We start from the raw sequence: 12,604 nt of genomic DNA, 5'->3' as shown, positions 1-12,604 counted from the left end.
TGTTACTAGTAAGGGTTAGCAAGGGTGTATGTTAGTGAGACGATGCCAGTATAAGCTTTGGTAAAATTGTATATCCCTAGAGGCCAGCTTATTAAGTGCTCGATTGTTAGTAACATTTTTTTTTTCTCTTCTGTTGCGGGATGGCTCTTGGATTTGGGCACACAACATAATTAAATATGGTTTTAGACAAAGGGAAGCAGGACTTTCTACTGTGAAAACGGGTCTTATATTTCTTTATTTCTTTTTCTATTTTCATGATGGTGACAAGTTATGTGGTTCTGTCAAAGCTTGAGGTGATCTATCAGTCACTAAATGACTCTGAGTGAGGCAAATTAACAGAGAGCTTATAACTGCTATATGGAAATTTCACTGACAAAAGAATACATCATGCATGGTTGTCCGTCATCAGATAGTATTGCGTGCAACACAAAGTTGATATTTTTAATATTCGTCTGAAACAAAATACCCTATCTCATGCTATGTACTCAATGACGCATCCACCAGAATTAATTCTCCTTTGTTTAAGTGGCAGCTTAGTTGCTGCTATCCTAAAATGCGGAGAGTATTACACTCCTGTTTTACTCGATTTATGGTTGACAAGTTACGGCAATTTAGGGAGTTTCACACGTGAAATATTATTACCAGTTTAAAGCCTAAAAAAAAAAGTATATATATAGTTTCTTATTCTTTCTTCCTGCTTACGAAGATTCCCGATTTGAGCGGTAAAATATTATTTCAGCTCCGTAACAGCCAGTTGACGATATCGCGTAGCGTTCACTTAGCCACATTTAATGTTAGAGACAACCAAATCCATGCTTTAAAAGGTTGAGCTACTTTTTGTCTTTACTTTTGATGAAATGAATTGGCTTACAACTCTTCTTTTACAGCCATAAATTAAACTTCACTATAATTGTTGCGCGAAACAGCGACAATTTTTTATGTTTTAATTCAATAGAGGAGATGTAGTATGGTCTTTTAAATAGCTGTTTACTGTTGGGTACTAACTGTGACGCTTTTTATTCTTCCAATTTTTCCTACACCACTGGAAATTACAACTGGACAGGTGTACCGGAAACTTATCATTTATCAGTTAAATAATTGGTCCACAGATACAGATTCGCAGATGTTCTCTTGTCCATTGAACGTGACTTGACTCTGATATAATCTGTGACATTTAATGCTGGTTTTACATGACGTCATTAAAAATTCAAAGTAGAGAAATGTCGATCATTCTGAGTTATTACTTTCATGTATTATTAGAGCAGCTAAAATCTAATATTAAGACAAATTTTCACTTCCAAATGGTTTTTCGTTTTCTGACAGTCCGTGGCATTTACATGGCGGCCTATAGCGGCTGTCATGTTGGTTAAAAAAGTGTGATATTTGAGGGGTATCTTTCCGCTTGGTTTTCATGCTTCAGCGCAAGCTATCCGGCAAAGTATTAACATAGCCTCATTTATCTTCCTACATCGCATTCCACCAAAACAGATCAGAGTTCCCAATTGAACACACTCTACGCATTTCTTCAACACGTTTAATCTTCATTTATTCCGTACAGCTTGCTTAACATATAGCCTAATGTAGCTTTAAATTTGCTTCTATGTATGTTTTTACACAACTGCATTAAGGGTGGCTTCCATTTCTTTAATTCTTACCCACTTACAAATTTAAGTTGACTAATTAAATTTTGCGGTATCCTCCCATTAGTAACGATTAAGCGGGATAGCAACATTTTGTCTCTGATGACGTCTGAACAATGAGAGCAGAGCTTTTTTAAAGTCTGGCATCCTGATTGTGTATAAAATGGGATTTACAAGGGAGTTTGCAAGAAAGAGAGACAAAAAAAAAACAATAAATAATTCAAACGATGAATTTCTGGGAGGGGAAGGGAATTAAAATTATCAGTTGACCAGTCAACAAAAAGAAATATACTGTATGGTAACCACAACAGTAAAGATACTAAAGTTGTTATAAACAAAGTGACAGTCAGTTTTCTTTGTCTTAAAGTAGCTGCACAATGGCACTGAGGATGAGCAACGAAACGAAACTTGAACAGGATGGACGTGTAAGAAACAAAGATAACTATTAAACACAAAAGACTTTAGGATTCCAGTATGTAAAGGTGATATCCAATCAACTAAAGCAACTCTGCCACCCGAATGACAAGAACAATTACAGGAGAAACCCAGACAACAGCAACTGCCACCACATAGACCCATGTCTTGATGAGCCGATGCATGAATGGACGAAACGTGTCGTGAAATCGCTATAAAGAAATCACACCAATGTTTGTTAGGGAGACAAAAGGAAAGAAAATAAAAAAAGATCCCTAGTGGAATAATAACTTACAAAGGTAAATTCAATTTTATAAGGCGACATCCCCAGTAGGAAATCAAATTGAACAAAACCCCCGGATAGGACTCCAACCAATAACTCCGCCACGGTTAAGCTTATAACCAAGTACATGCTGCGAGTGCTAAGGCTTCTGTTCTTTGTGAAAAGAATGATGGTAAGGAGATTCACCATTACTATAGCAACAGACTCGGCGGTGAATACGGTAAACCAGATGATACACTCGGATGATGAAAAAACATGTTGAGTTATTTTCGTCGTTGATGTTATTCTACTTTCTTGATTTTGTGTTAACCGTAAAAGTTAACCCGTAAATGCCACTGTACATTTTCGTCAAATCTCAACGCACTTACCACACTTAATTCCCTGAAGACGCATTCTTCCACAAAACATATACATGCAACTCGTTTTCCTATGGTTGCAGTTTTCTTAACCAAACCTACTTCTTCCGCAAAAATAACAATTGATTCGCGAACGTCGCGAAACATTGCGTGGGCCTTCGCCCACCTGTCAACATTGCTAAAAAAAAGGACATATCACTGGCTATCATTCAACCCTCTTGGGGACAAAAGACCTCAGGGAAGATCGAAAAGGGAGAGGGATTTCGATGAGTGTAGGGCCTATATGGGTGATTCATTCTCTGAGCTTTATCCTCTCTTGGTACTTAGTCGGTGCCTTCCTGCATACTAATAAAGTGTCTAGTCATTTCTTTTCATAGCGGGGCTCCCTCGCGCGAAGCGCGAGGGGGACAGAGCCCCATACTCATAGAACATGATCAACCTCTTTTCTTTTGGTTGTCACGTGACTGACCGAGCGTACATACGTACGCGTCTACAGATTGTACGGGTAGGGTAGGGGAGACTATCAAAAGGAAGGGAGGGGTGTCTCAGGCGTGTCTTGGCAAATCCACATCTTTTTCATTGGCCATTCACGATATAGTCAATTGACAGCTGTCAAAACAGGATAGCCACTGACCAGTATCACTTGACCGTATTGCGGGCTCAGGTGTTGACCCATCGAGGTCAAGTATTTTTTTAAGTTATCCGCTGACAATTTACTAGTTTTCAAATGATCGCAGGCTCAAGTTTGATTTTTTTTTCATTCATGTGAAATATGTTTTGTTTTTGTGCCGCACAATTAAAATTTTGATTTAAAATTGACCTCGGACCCGAAAATTCAGCTAGCTTTTACAGGCAAGACAGTTGCTTTTGACCTTGCTTAGCATGGTCAGGCGTTGGTCACGCTCTACGTCCATTTTTTATGCTCTGATTGGTCAAAATTTGACAGGTGAGCTCATGCGGAAAATTTATGCAGCATCTTGAATCTTGTTTACTTTGACAGCTGAAGCTGACAGAGTTTTGTGTCAACTTGTGATGTTTTTAACTGTCTTTTTCCACTGGATGCACAAAATGAAATTCAGCTGCTATCAGGAGTCTTCTGTTGCTCATGGCAAGTTGGTTTTTGGTTGAGAAATTAATACATCGCTTGTCAAAGTCGGGAATCCGATTTCGGATGGCAACGTTTTTGTTTTTCACCTTGCTTGATGCGTAAAGGTTGAAAAGTCTGAAGCGATACTGGCCTTACTTGATACCTTTCAGGAGCTGCATCTCGAATGGTAAGCCTCATTAATCATTGTGTTTGATGTTTGTTTTTTATATCTAATTTAAAGAAGTCGAGCGTAGTTTATGCGGCTGTGTAGTTTATGCACGTTTGTAAGATTTGAGACAATTTGGTCTGACCAAGAATCAGATAAACTTGATATAAGCTTACACAACTTTAAAAAGTCTTTAGACATTTTCTCACCGCAGATATAAAGAAAACGTTCTAAAGAACATTTAGTTATAATTGTGGCTGTAAAAGAAAGCTTTGAGCGATTTTCTTGCCTCGAGTTCATCTGTGAATAAATACCGGGAAGCCGGCTTAAAACATAAACTTAAGCTTAAGCTTGAAGACTCAGGATTTTTAGAGACACTTTAATATTTGTCTTCGTGAATGAAAAATGTTGTCTCTGTATATGTTTCGCCGAATTATATTTCTTTTATTGATTGTTGGTAGTCTCTCTTGTAATTAATCGCTGTGCCGTTTGTTTTCAGTCGTTCAGTGAACATCGCTTGCAGGAGTATTCAAAATGCCGCGCGTATCAAACGCTTTTAAAGATTACAGATCGATAAAACCATTAAATAAAAAATAAACATAATAATTTCTTTATTATGTTGGAGCTTAACTCTAGTATGTTCGTTCAAACATTCGCTACAGCTCGCACTACAAAAGTGAGAACCAGCTGGCTGTATATGTGATTTTGGAATTTTTTTTAACAGTTTTGATAGCTAAAAGCCCACGCGTGCTTCGATCGTCCTGAATATTGAATGAGTGCAATTTCTGTTGCAAAATTGTGAAATACTGCATTCTGTCCGAGGTCTGTAAGATAAAAACAGTACCTCATAGTACTGTTTCACCTCAGATGTGATGTATAAGTAATGGTAACAGGACTGAGTTGAGTCCAATTCGTTCTGTAATCATACGAAGTGATTAACAAAATCGGACGACCGCGTAGCGGGAGTCCGATTTGTTTAATCACGAGTATGATTACAGACCGAATTGGACGACACGAAGTTCTGTTACCAATTAATCATAACTTTAACAAAATTGGTGATATAATAGGCTATCCTTTCAATCACAACACAAGAAATTCCAATTTTTTTTTTTTTGCTAGCAGTGAAAAAATAAAGCCATTTAAGGGCGCGCGTGATGGCGCGTACTGTCCAATTACTTAGGCATGACGCGTACTGTCCTATTAAACTGTCCAATTAAGGCTGAAATCAGGGCAGTTGATAGCCAATCAGATTTGACAATTTTGTTATAGTTATGATTAGTAATGGTAACAGGACTGAGTGTAGTCCAATTCGGTCTGTAATCGTACGAGTGATTAACAAAATCGGACGACCGCGTAGCGGGAGTCCGATTTGTTTAATCACGAGTATGATTACAGACCGAATTGGACGACACGAAGTTCTGTTACCAATTAATCATAACTTCAACAAAAAATTTGTGATATAATAGGTTATTTTTTAAATCAAAACACAAGAAATTCGAAATTTTGTTTTGCTAGCAGTGAAAAAAAAAAGCCATTTAAGCGCGCGCGTGATGGCGCGTACTGTCCAATTACTTAGGCATGACGCGTACTGTCCTATTAAACTGTCTAATTAAGCCTGAAATCAGGGCAGTTGATAGCCAATCAGATTTGACAATTTTGTTATGGTTATGATTAATGGTATAAAAGGTTGGTTTACACGCAACCAGATTTGTTGGCAAGATTTTGTAAAGTAAACTTTTCAGGCCTAATTAATCTTACGGTGATCAAGAGCCATTATGGCTCTCATTATTGCTATTTTTTGGGTGCACATATGAGGTTATCAACTCGATATAAGATTTTGTTCACTCTTGGGCTCTTTGCAAATTATTTATCTCTAAAATCACTTAGCCCTTCCCTCAAAAGTCACATAAATGTGCTATGTGCTCTAAAGTTAACTGAATTGTGGAATACAAGTTTATTGTTTGATTTAAATTATAAATATATTAATGGGAGCCTCGCTTTTAGCCCTGGTTAAATCTATATATTATGTTAACAACTGTCTACCCGCAAACTAATAAGTGGATAGTCTTTTCCATATTTTGATAACTGTACGTTCGCGCAATACTCTTACAAGGGTAAGCTTGGCTAGGTTTACCCGCTTCTATTAGTAACGTTAACCCTGTCTGAACAACTACCAAAGGGTAGGAATAGGAGGAGCAATCGCCTACCAACGCGAGAAACCCCTTTGTCTTCTACTTTGCTTTAAAAATCCATTATAAACAAAACTGAGACACTAAGTGGAGCTAAAAATGCTTTACTTTAATCATTCCTTCACTGATTAGCTGTAAAGACAAAAAAGTCATGCTTCAGCAAAGATAAACCCCGTCGTGGTATAGGTAAACGCTGACAGGGACATTATTAATATTAAAACTAACTTCCTACATACTAATTTGGTATAGGTAAAAGTGCCTTCTTGCATACGATTTTATTACAGGTAAACTACGTGAGTGACTAGTCAGTTCTTTTCATATGTTAATAAATTGTGTAGTCAGTGCCCTCCTGCATCCTAATAAGTGCATAGCAGCCATTGGCTGCGGTTACAACTGGGCTACTAGCTATAGTTAAGATGGCTCGACTGGATTTTTTTAGCGGGATACCTCCCAAGATTGAGCCTTAACTACGTCGGCATGAGTAAAGATATGGAAAAAAGGTTACCACAACTGTATTATATAAAGATGAAAATTTCTTATGAACTGGGTTTTATTGCAATCGGAGTCGCCATGGCAACGTAATGACGCCATTACGTTTTTCATTTATCTTTGTGTTTCTCTGTACCAGGAGTTTTTTGAAGAAATCGCTTAAGGGAGTATGTACCTGCCATAATTGCCTCCATTATGGCAAAGTTTGAAGAAATTCTATGAGAGCGTTTTCGAAATATTTTGAAATGCAGTTTTAAGAATCATAAAAACAGTGAAATAGCATGCTAGCCGCTCAATTCGCTAATATTTTAAGAAAATGACAAGCTTTGGGAACGCGGCTTCATCTCATAGTGGATTGATTCCATTGAAAACTGCATACAAAAAAAGACGGGAATTGCTCTGGGCGATCGCGAGTAACAAGGATTTTATTAACTTGCATTCAGATACTTTTGATACAGTTTTTGGAGGTAATTTGTTCCATGCCTAAAAATTTCGCATTTTTCCAAAAACCGCTCGATAATTTTTTTTATAAATTCGACAATTCCGAGATCAATTGTCAAGAAATATTCCCTGCAAGTTTTAAGAAGATTGAAAACAGGGAAGGCTTTTAAATAGGGCCTCAAATATAGCCAATTTTTTCCCCAAATTTTGTGTTTACAAGCGAGCGTCCTCATTATTCACTGGCATTGTTTTCAAGTTTCATATACACGTGCACATTTAGCAAAAAGATAGAATTTGGTTAAATCTCCGGGATATGCTAATTAACGGGTAAAGAGGCTAGTGATACATTATAACATCAGAGCAACTCTTTGTGAGAGTTTCTGTGATGTTATAACCCGGGTAAGATAATTAAGTATTGCATACTACACGATGAGCCGTGACGTTCACCGTTTCGGCTCTCACTGCTATCTGTGACGACAAGCCAATTATTAGCATATACCGGATATTTCTTCGGAAAGTAATCGAGAGTTCTTTTTGATGCAAATTTATATCTTTTGCTAGTTGTGCACGTGCATATGAAACTTGAAAACAATGCCAATGAATAATGAGGACGCTCACTTGTAAACACAAAATCTGGGGGGAAAATTGGTTATGTTTGAGTCCCTATTTAAAAGCCCTCCCTGTTTTCAATGTTCTTGAAACTTGTAGGAAATATTTCTTGACGATTGATCTCGGAATTGTCAAATTTATGAAAAAATTTATCGAGCGGTTTTTGGAAAAATGCGAAATTTTTAGGCGTGGAACAAATTACCTCCAAAACTGTATCAAAAGCAGCTGAATGCAAGTTAATAAAATTCTTCTTACACGCGATCGCCCAGAGTAATTCCCCTCTTCTTTTGTATGCAGTTTTAAATGGAATCAATCCACTATGAGATGAAGCCGCGTTCCCAAAGCTTGTCATTTTCTTAAAATATTAGCGAATTGAGCGGCTAGCACGCTATTTCACTGCTTTGATGATTCTTAAAACTGCATTTCGAACTATCTCGAAAACGCTCTCATAGAATTTCTTCAAACTTTGCCATAATGGAGGCAATTATGGCAGGCACATACTCCCTTAAGCGATTTCTTCAAAAAACTCCTGGTACAGAGAAACACAAAGATAAATGAAAAACGTAATGGCGTCATTACGTTGCCATGGCGACTCCGATTGCAATAAAACCCAGATTATAAGAAATTTTCATCTTTATATAATACAGTTGTGGTAACCTTTTTTCCATATCTTTACTCATGCCGACGTAGTTAATGCTCAAACTTGGGAGGTATCAACCCCAAGAAATCCAGTCGAGCCACCTTAAGACGAGCATAACTATAGTTTAGCAATTTTGGTAATGTGACCGCTTCTCTGTTCGCTCTAACTATAGTGAGAAAATTTACGTCTCGGTGATCCAAAACAATACAGACTATACTGGCGGAGCTCCGGCGCGCGAAGCGCGCCAGCGGAGCACCATGGGTAATAAAATTTGGTAAACCATCCATCCGAGAAAATTTGGTTATGACGTAGCGTACGCCCGTACACTCTTTGCGGGGGAGGGAAGTGAATCAGGTGTCAACCCGTCCGGGGGAGGAGTATGTTATAAATCGCGCGATGCATTTGTGTTAAGCATTTGTGCAACCCACCTGTTTCTTGGCGGGAAATCGCGCAAGAAATGACATGGTTGTCGTCGCGTTCAAAAACAGGTTTAGTGTAACGGAACTACTTAATCTTCATTGCATAAGGATTTATTTATTTATTTATTTATTTATTTAGTCACTCACAAAACTTTACACAACATGAACAAAAGGTGTTAATTAAATTATAAAACTAATGTGACAAGGAAGCCTAACGAAGCTTGAAGCTTATATTAATAGGTTTCCTTCAACTACCTAGTGAACTAAGTTCATGGCTGAGTGCAGAGTGAGCAAGATCAGAAAATTAAACGACAGATCGGCTATCAGTGAGATAATTCTTTAAATTTTTTTTAAAAACAGATATAGAAGGAGAGCTAATTAGTGAAACAGGCAACGAATTCCAGATTTTAGGTCCTCGGTAAAGGATGCTGAATTGCTTTATATTTGTTCTACAAAAATGAGGTCTATATTGAGAGGCTAGTCGAGTTTCGTATTGATGGACTTGATTACTACTTAAGAACAAGTCATGAAAGCTATTAGGCAAAAGATTATGGTGATAAGAATACATAAAGGTAGCGACAGAAAATGAATTAATACTAAATATGTCAAGGACTTTAAGCTGGCTAAATAAAGGGGCGGTATTTGCTAGATAGAGAGCTTTTGTTATGAGTCGCACTAGACGCTTTTGCAAAAGGTAAATACAGTTTAGGTTGGAACAGTAGGTGGAGGACCAGGCGACATTACAGTATGTTAAGAAGGGATATACAAGGGAGTAATACAAGGTCATCAAAGTTTGGGATGATAGGTAAAAGCGGGCTTTCGCAATAATTCCCACACTTTTCGAAATTTTTTTTGAGAAGAAATCAATATGTGGTTTCCAAGAGAGATGCTGATCAATGAGAACACCTAAAAATTTTGTCTCCGTGACTTGCTTGATCACGGTATTTTCCAGAGTAAGAGGGACATTAACATTGACTTTCTTTTGCCTTGGATGAAAAATCATAAAATTTGTTTTAGTCAGATTTAGAGATAACTTATTCACTTTAAGCCAAATAATTATTTTTGCAAGTTTATTGTTAACAATAGAAACGAGGTGATTGGCATCTCTATGGGAACAAAAGATACTTGTGTCATCAGCAAACAGTAAAGATTGAGTGAGACTAGAGACATTAGGAAGATCATTAATGTAAATAATAAACAAAAGAGGTCCAAGAATTGAGCCCTGCGGGACGCCACATAAAATTTTCCGCGGAGAAGATCGATGGGACCCAAACTGGACAAATTGAGTCCGATCGTCAAGATAGCTTTTGATCCACGCCAAAGCAGTATCCCGAATACCATAGTGTTGCAGTTTATGACACAATATTTCATGATTAATTGTATCAAACGCCTTAGAAAGATCTAAGAAGATGCCTAAAGTTGTTTCATTTCTGTCGATAGCTGAAGATATGTTGTTGATCAAGTCAATTAACGCTAATGCAGTCGAATGATTATTACAGAATCCAAATTGTTTCGAGTATAAAATATTATGCAAATTTAAGAAATTAATCAGTCGGTTGTACATGACGTTTTCAAAGAGTTTAGAAATGGCTGGAAGAATTGATATTGGCCTGTAATTACTAAAAAGTGTTGGGTCATCTGCCTTAAAAACTGGAATCACTTTGGCTATTTTGAGAGATTCAGGAAACACACCAGTAGACAACGAAGTGTTTATAATGGTTACAAGAGGCTGCGCAATATTTTGGAAAGACTGATGAACTATCTTCATGGATATATTATCATGTCCAGGAGCTTTGTTGGCGTTGAACGATTTAACAATGTTGTTTAATTCACCGACTGTTAGTGGTTGCAATGAAATGGATTCGGAAAGAGCGCTGCTTAAGAAATTCTTGGGTGACGAATTTGTGGAAGGAATTTTGCTCGCCAAATTTGGCCCTATATTGGTGAAGTAATCACAGAATTTATTGGCAATGTCAGTAGGATTGCTAATTTCCATTTCATTTTTGGTGAAGCTTGCAGGATACGGCGATTTAGCGACACGCCTGTTGATCACTTCATTAAGAATTTTCCATGTTTGCTTTAAGTTTGATCTAGCCTTATCCAATTTGTTGTCATAATAATTTTTCCTGGCGATACGAACAAGACAAGTTAGCTTATTTCTAAATGACTTATAGCTGGATTCACGCTCATGACTTGGTTTCCTTAACAACAATTTATACAGCCTAGACTTTGTTTTAATTGATTTCAAGATTCCAGTTGTAAGCCACGGATTATGCAGAGTTTTTAGGTTTTTCCCTTGACAAAACTTTATCGGAAAACTCTTGTTATAAAATTCAGTATATTTTTGTAGGAACCCATTGTAAGCGGCGTTAGCATCAGCATAAATTAGAGAATTCCAATCGAATTCACATAAAAGGTTGTTAAATGCATTAATATTCTGACTAGAGAAGTTGCGAATGGCAACACTTTCCTTAGGCTTAATTGTTGAAGAATGAGCATCAGTGTAACAGAGTGTGAAGATTGGTAAATGGTCGGACAGATCATTAATAATGAGTCCATTGTCACACAAGGCAGAAATATTGTTAGTAAAAATATTATCAATCAGGGTGGCGCTGTACGAAGTAAGTCGAGTTGGTCTCGAAATTAGCGGGTAAAGAAAATGAGAAAATAACGCATTAATAAACTCATTCGTAGCTGAATGCAAATCAGTGTTAAGAAGGTCTAAATTGAAATCACCCATTATGTAACACATTTTATTGTCCCTGGTTACCCGATGAAGCAATTGGTGAAAAGATTCCAGGAATTCATGCAAATTAGCAGAAGGAGGACGATAAACTGTACCGATAATAAAGTTTTTTCTATGCGGATTTTCGATTTCAACAAAAACAGAGTCAAATAAGGCGGAGTTTGACAAGCACAAATCAGACATAATGTTAAAGTTGAAAGTGTCGCGTAAATAAAGGCCTGCGCCTCCACCAATCCTGCCCACTCTATTCCATGAGATGAACGATAGCCAGTAATGTTTACATAATCTTCGTTAATATCATTTAGCCAAGTTTCTGAGATACCTATAGCTGAAAACTCATGTTGCGAAGAATCTAAGAGTTGGGTAAATTTGTCAAAATTTTTAAGTAAGCTACGAGCGTTTAAATGCAAAAGCGAAAAGTTGATAGCATCCTTCTTATTACCAATTAGGTCATTTAGTTCTTGTTCGTTATAGTAACTACATTTAGAGGTAAGATTTAGAAAATTACTATCTGGATCAATGTCACTGGATATTACAGTATCGCAATTACTTATCGGGTTAAAGTATAGGCATTCTAATCGATCATTATTAAAACGCACTGGGCCGTGAGCTAACTCATAAAGGGTAAGATTAAAAGACACATCGTCGAGATGATTAAAAGAAAATTCGCTCATATTAGCAAAGAATTAAATAAGGAGTCAACTTATCTGAGTTAAACTAGATCGAAGGTCTGTCTTTGATTATCAATTTATCCAACACAAAGTAGGCAATCTTTCCGGCTTGCTTTGCTTGTTTTAGTTTCGGCAGTTGATCTCTACGCCTTCGAAGAGTTTCAGCCGCAAGATCTTCATTGACAAACATTCCGTCTGGCCTTACAGTCCTCGCGGCCTTTAATATTGGATCCTTTTGCTTCCAGCTTACCAGGCGACAAATAACTGTACAAGGACGCGTAGATGAAGCGTTGTCGTCAGAGCGCCGATTAACTTTACCAGTACGATGAGCTCGCTCGATTTCCACCTTGAAAGGAAGATTGAGTTTGGATTCTAGCGCCACTTTAGCTTTACTTTCAGTGTCTTCCCAAGTTTCATCGGGTTCCTCAGGGATTCCATCAATTCTAATATTGTT

The sequence above is a fragment of the Porites lutea genome, chromosome 1 (genome assembly GCF_958299795.1).
Source record: "Porites lutea chromosome 1, jaPorLute2.1, whole genome shotgun sequence".
In the NCBI taxonomy this organism is placed as follows: domain Eukaryota; kingdom Metazoa; phylum Cnidaria; class Anthozoa; order Scleractinia; family Poritidae; genus Porites; species Porites lutea.
Note: the sequence above shows the minus strand (reverse complement) of the source record.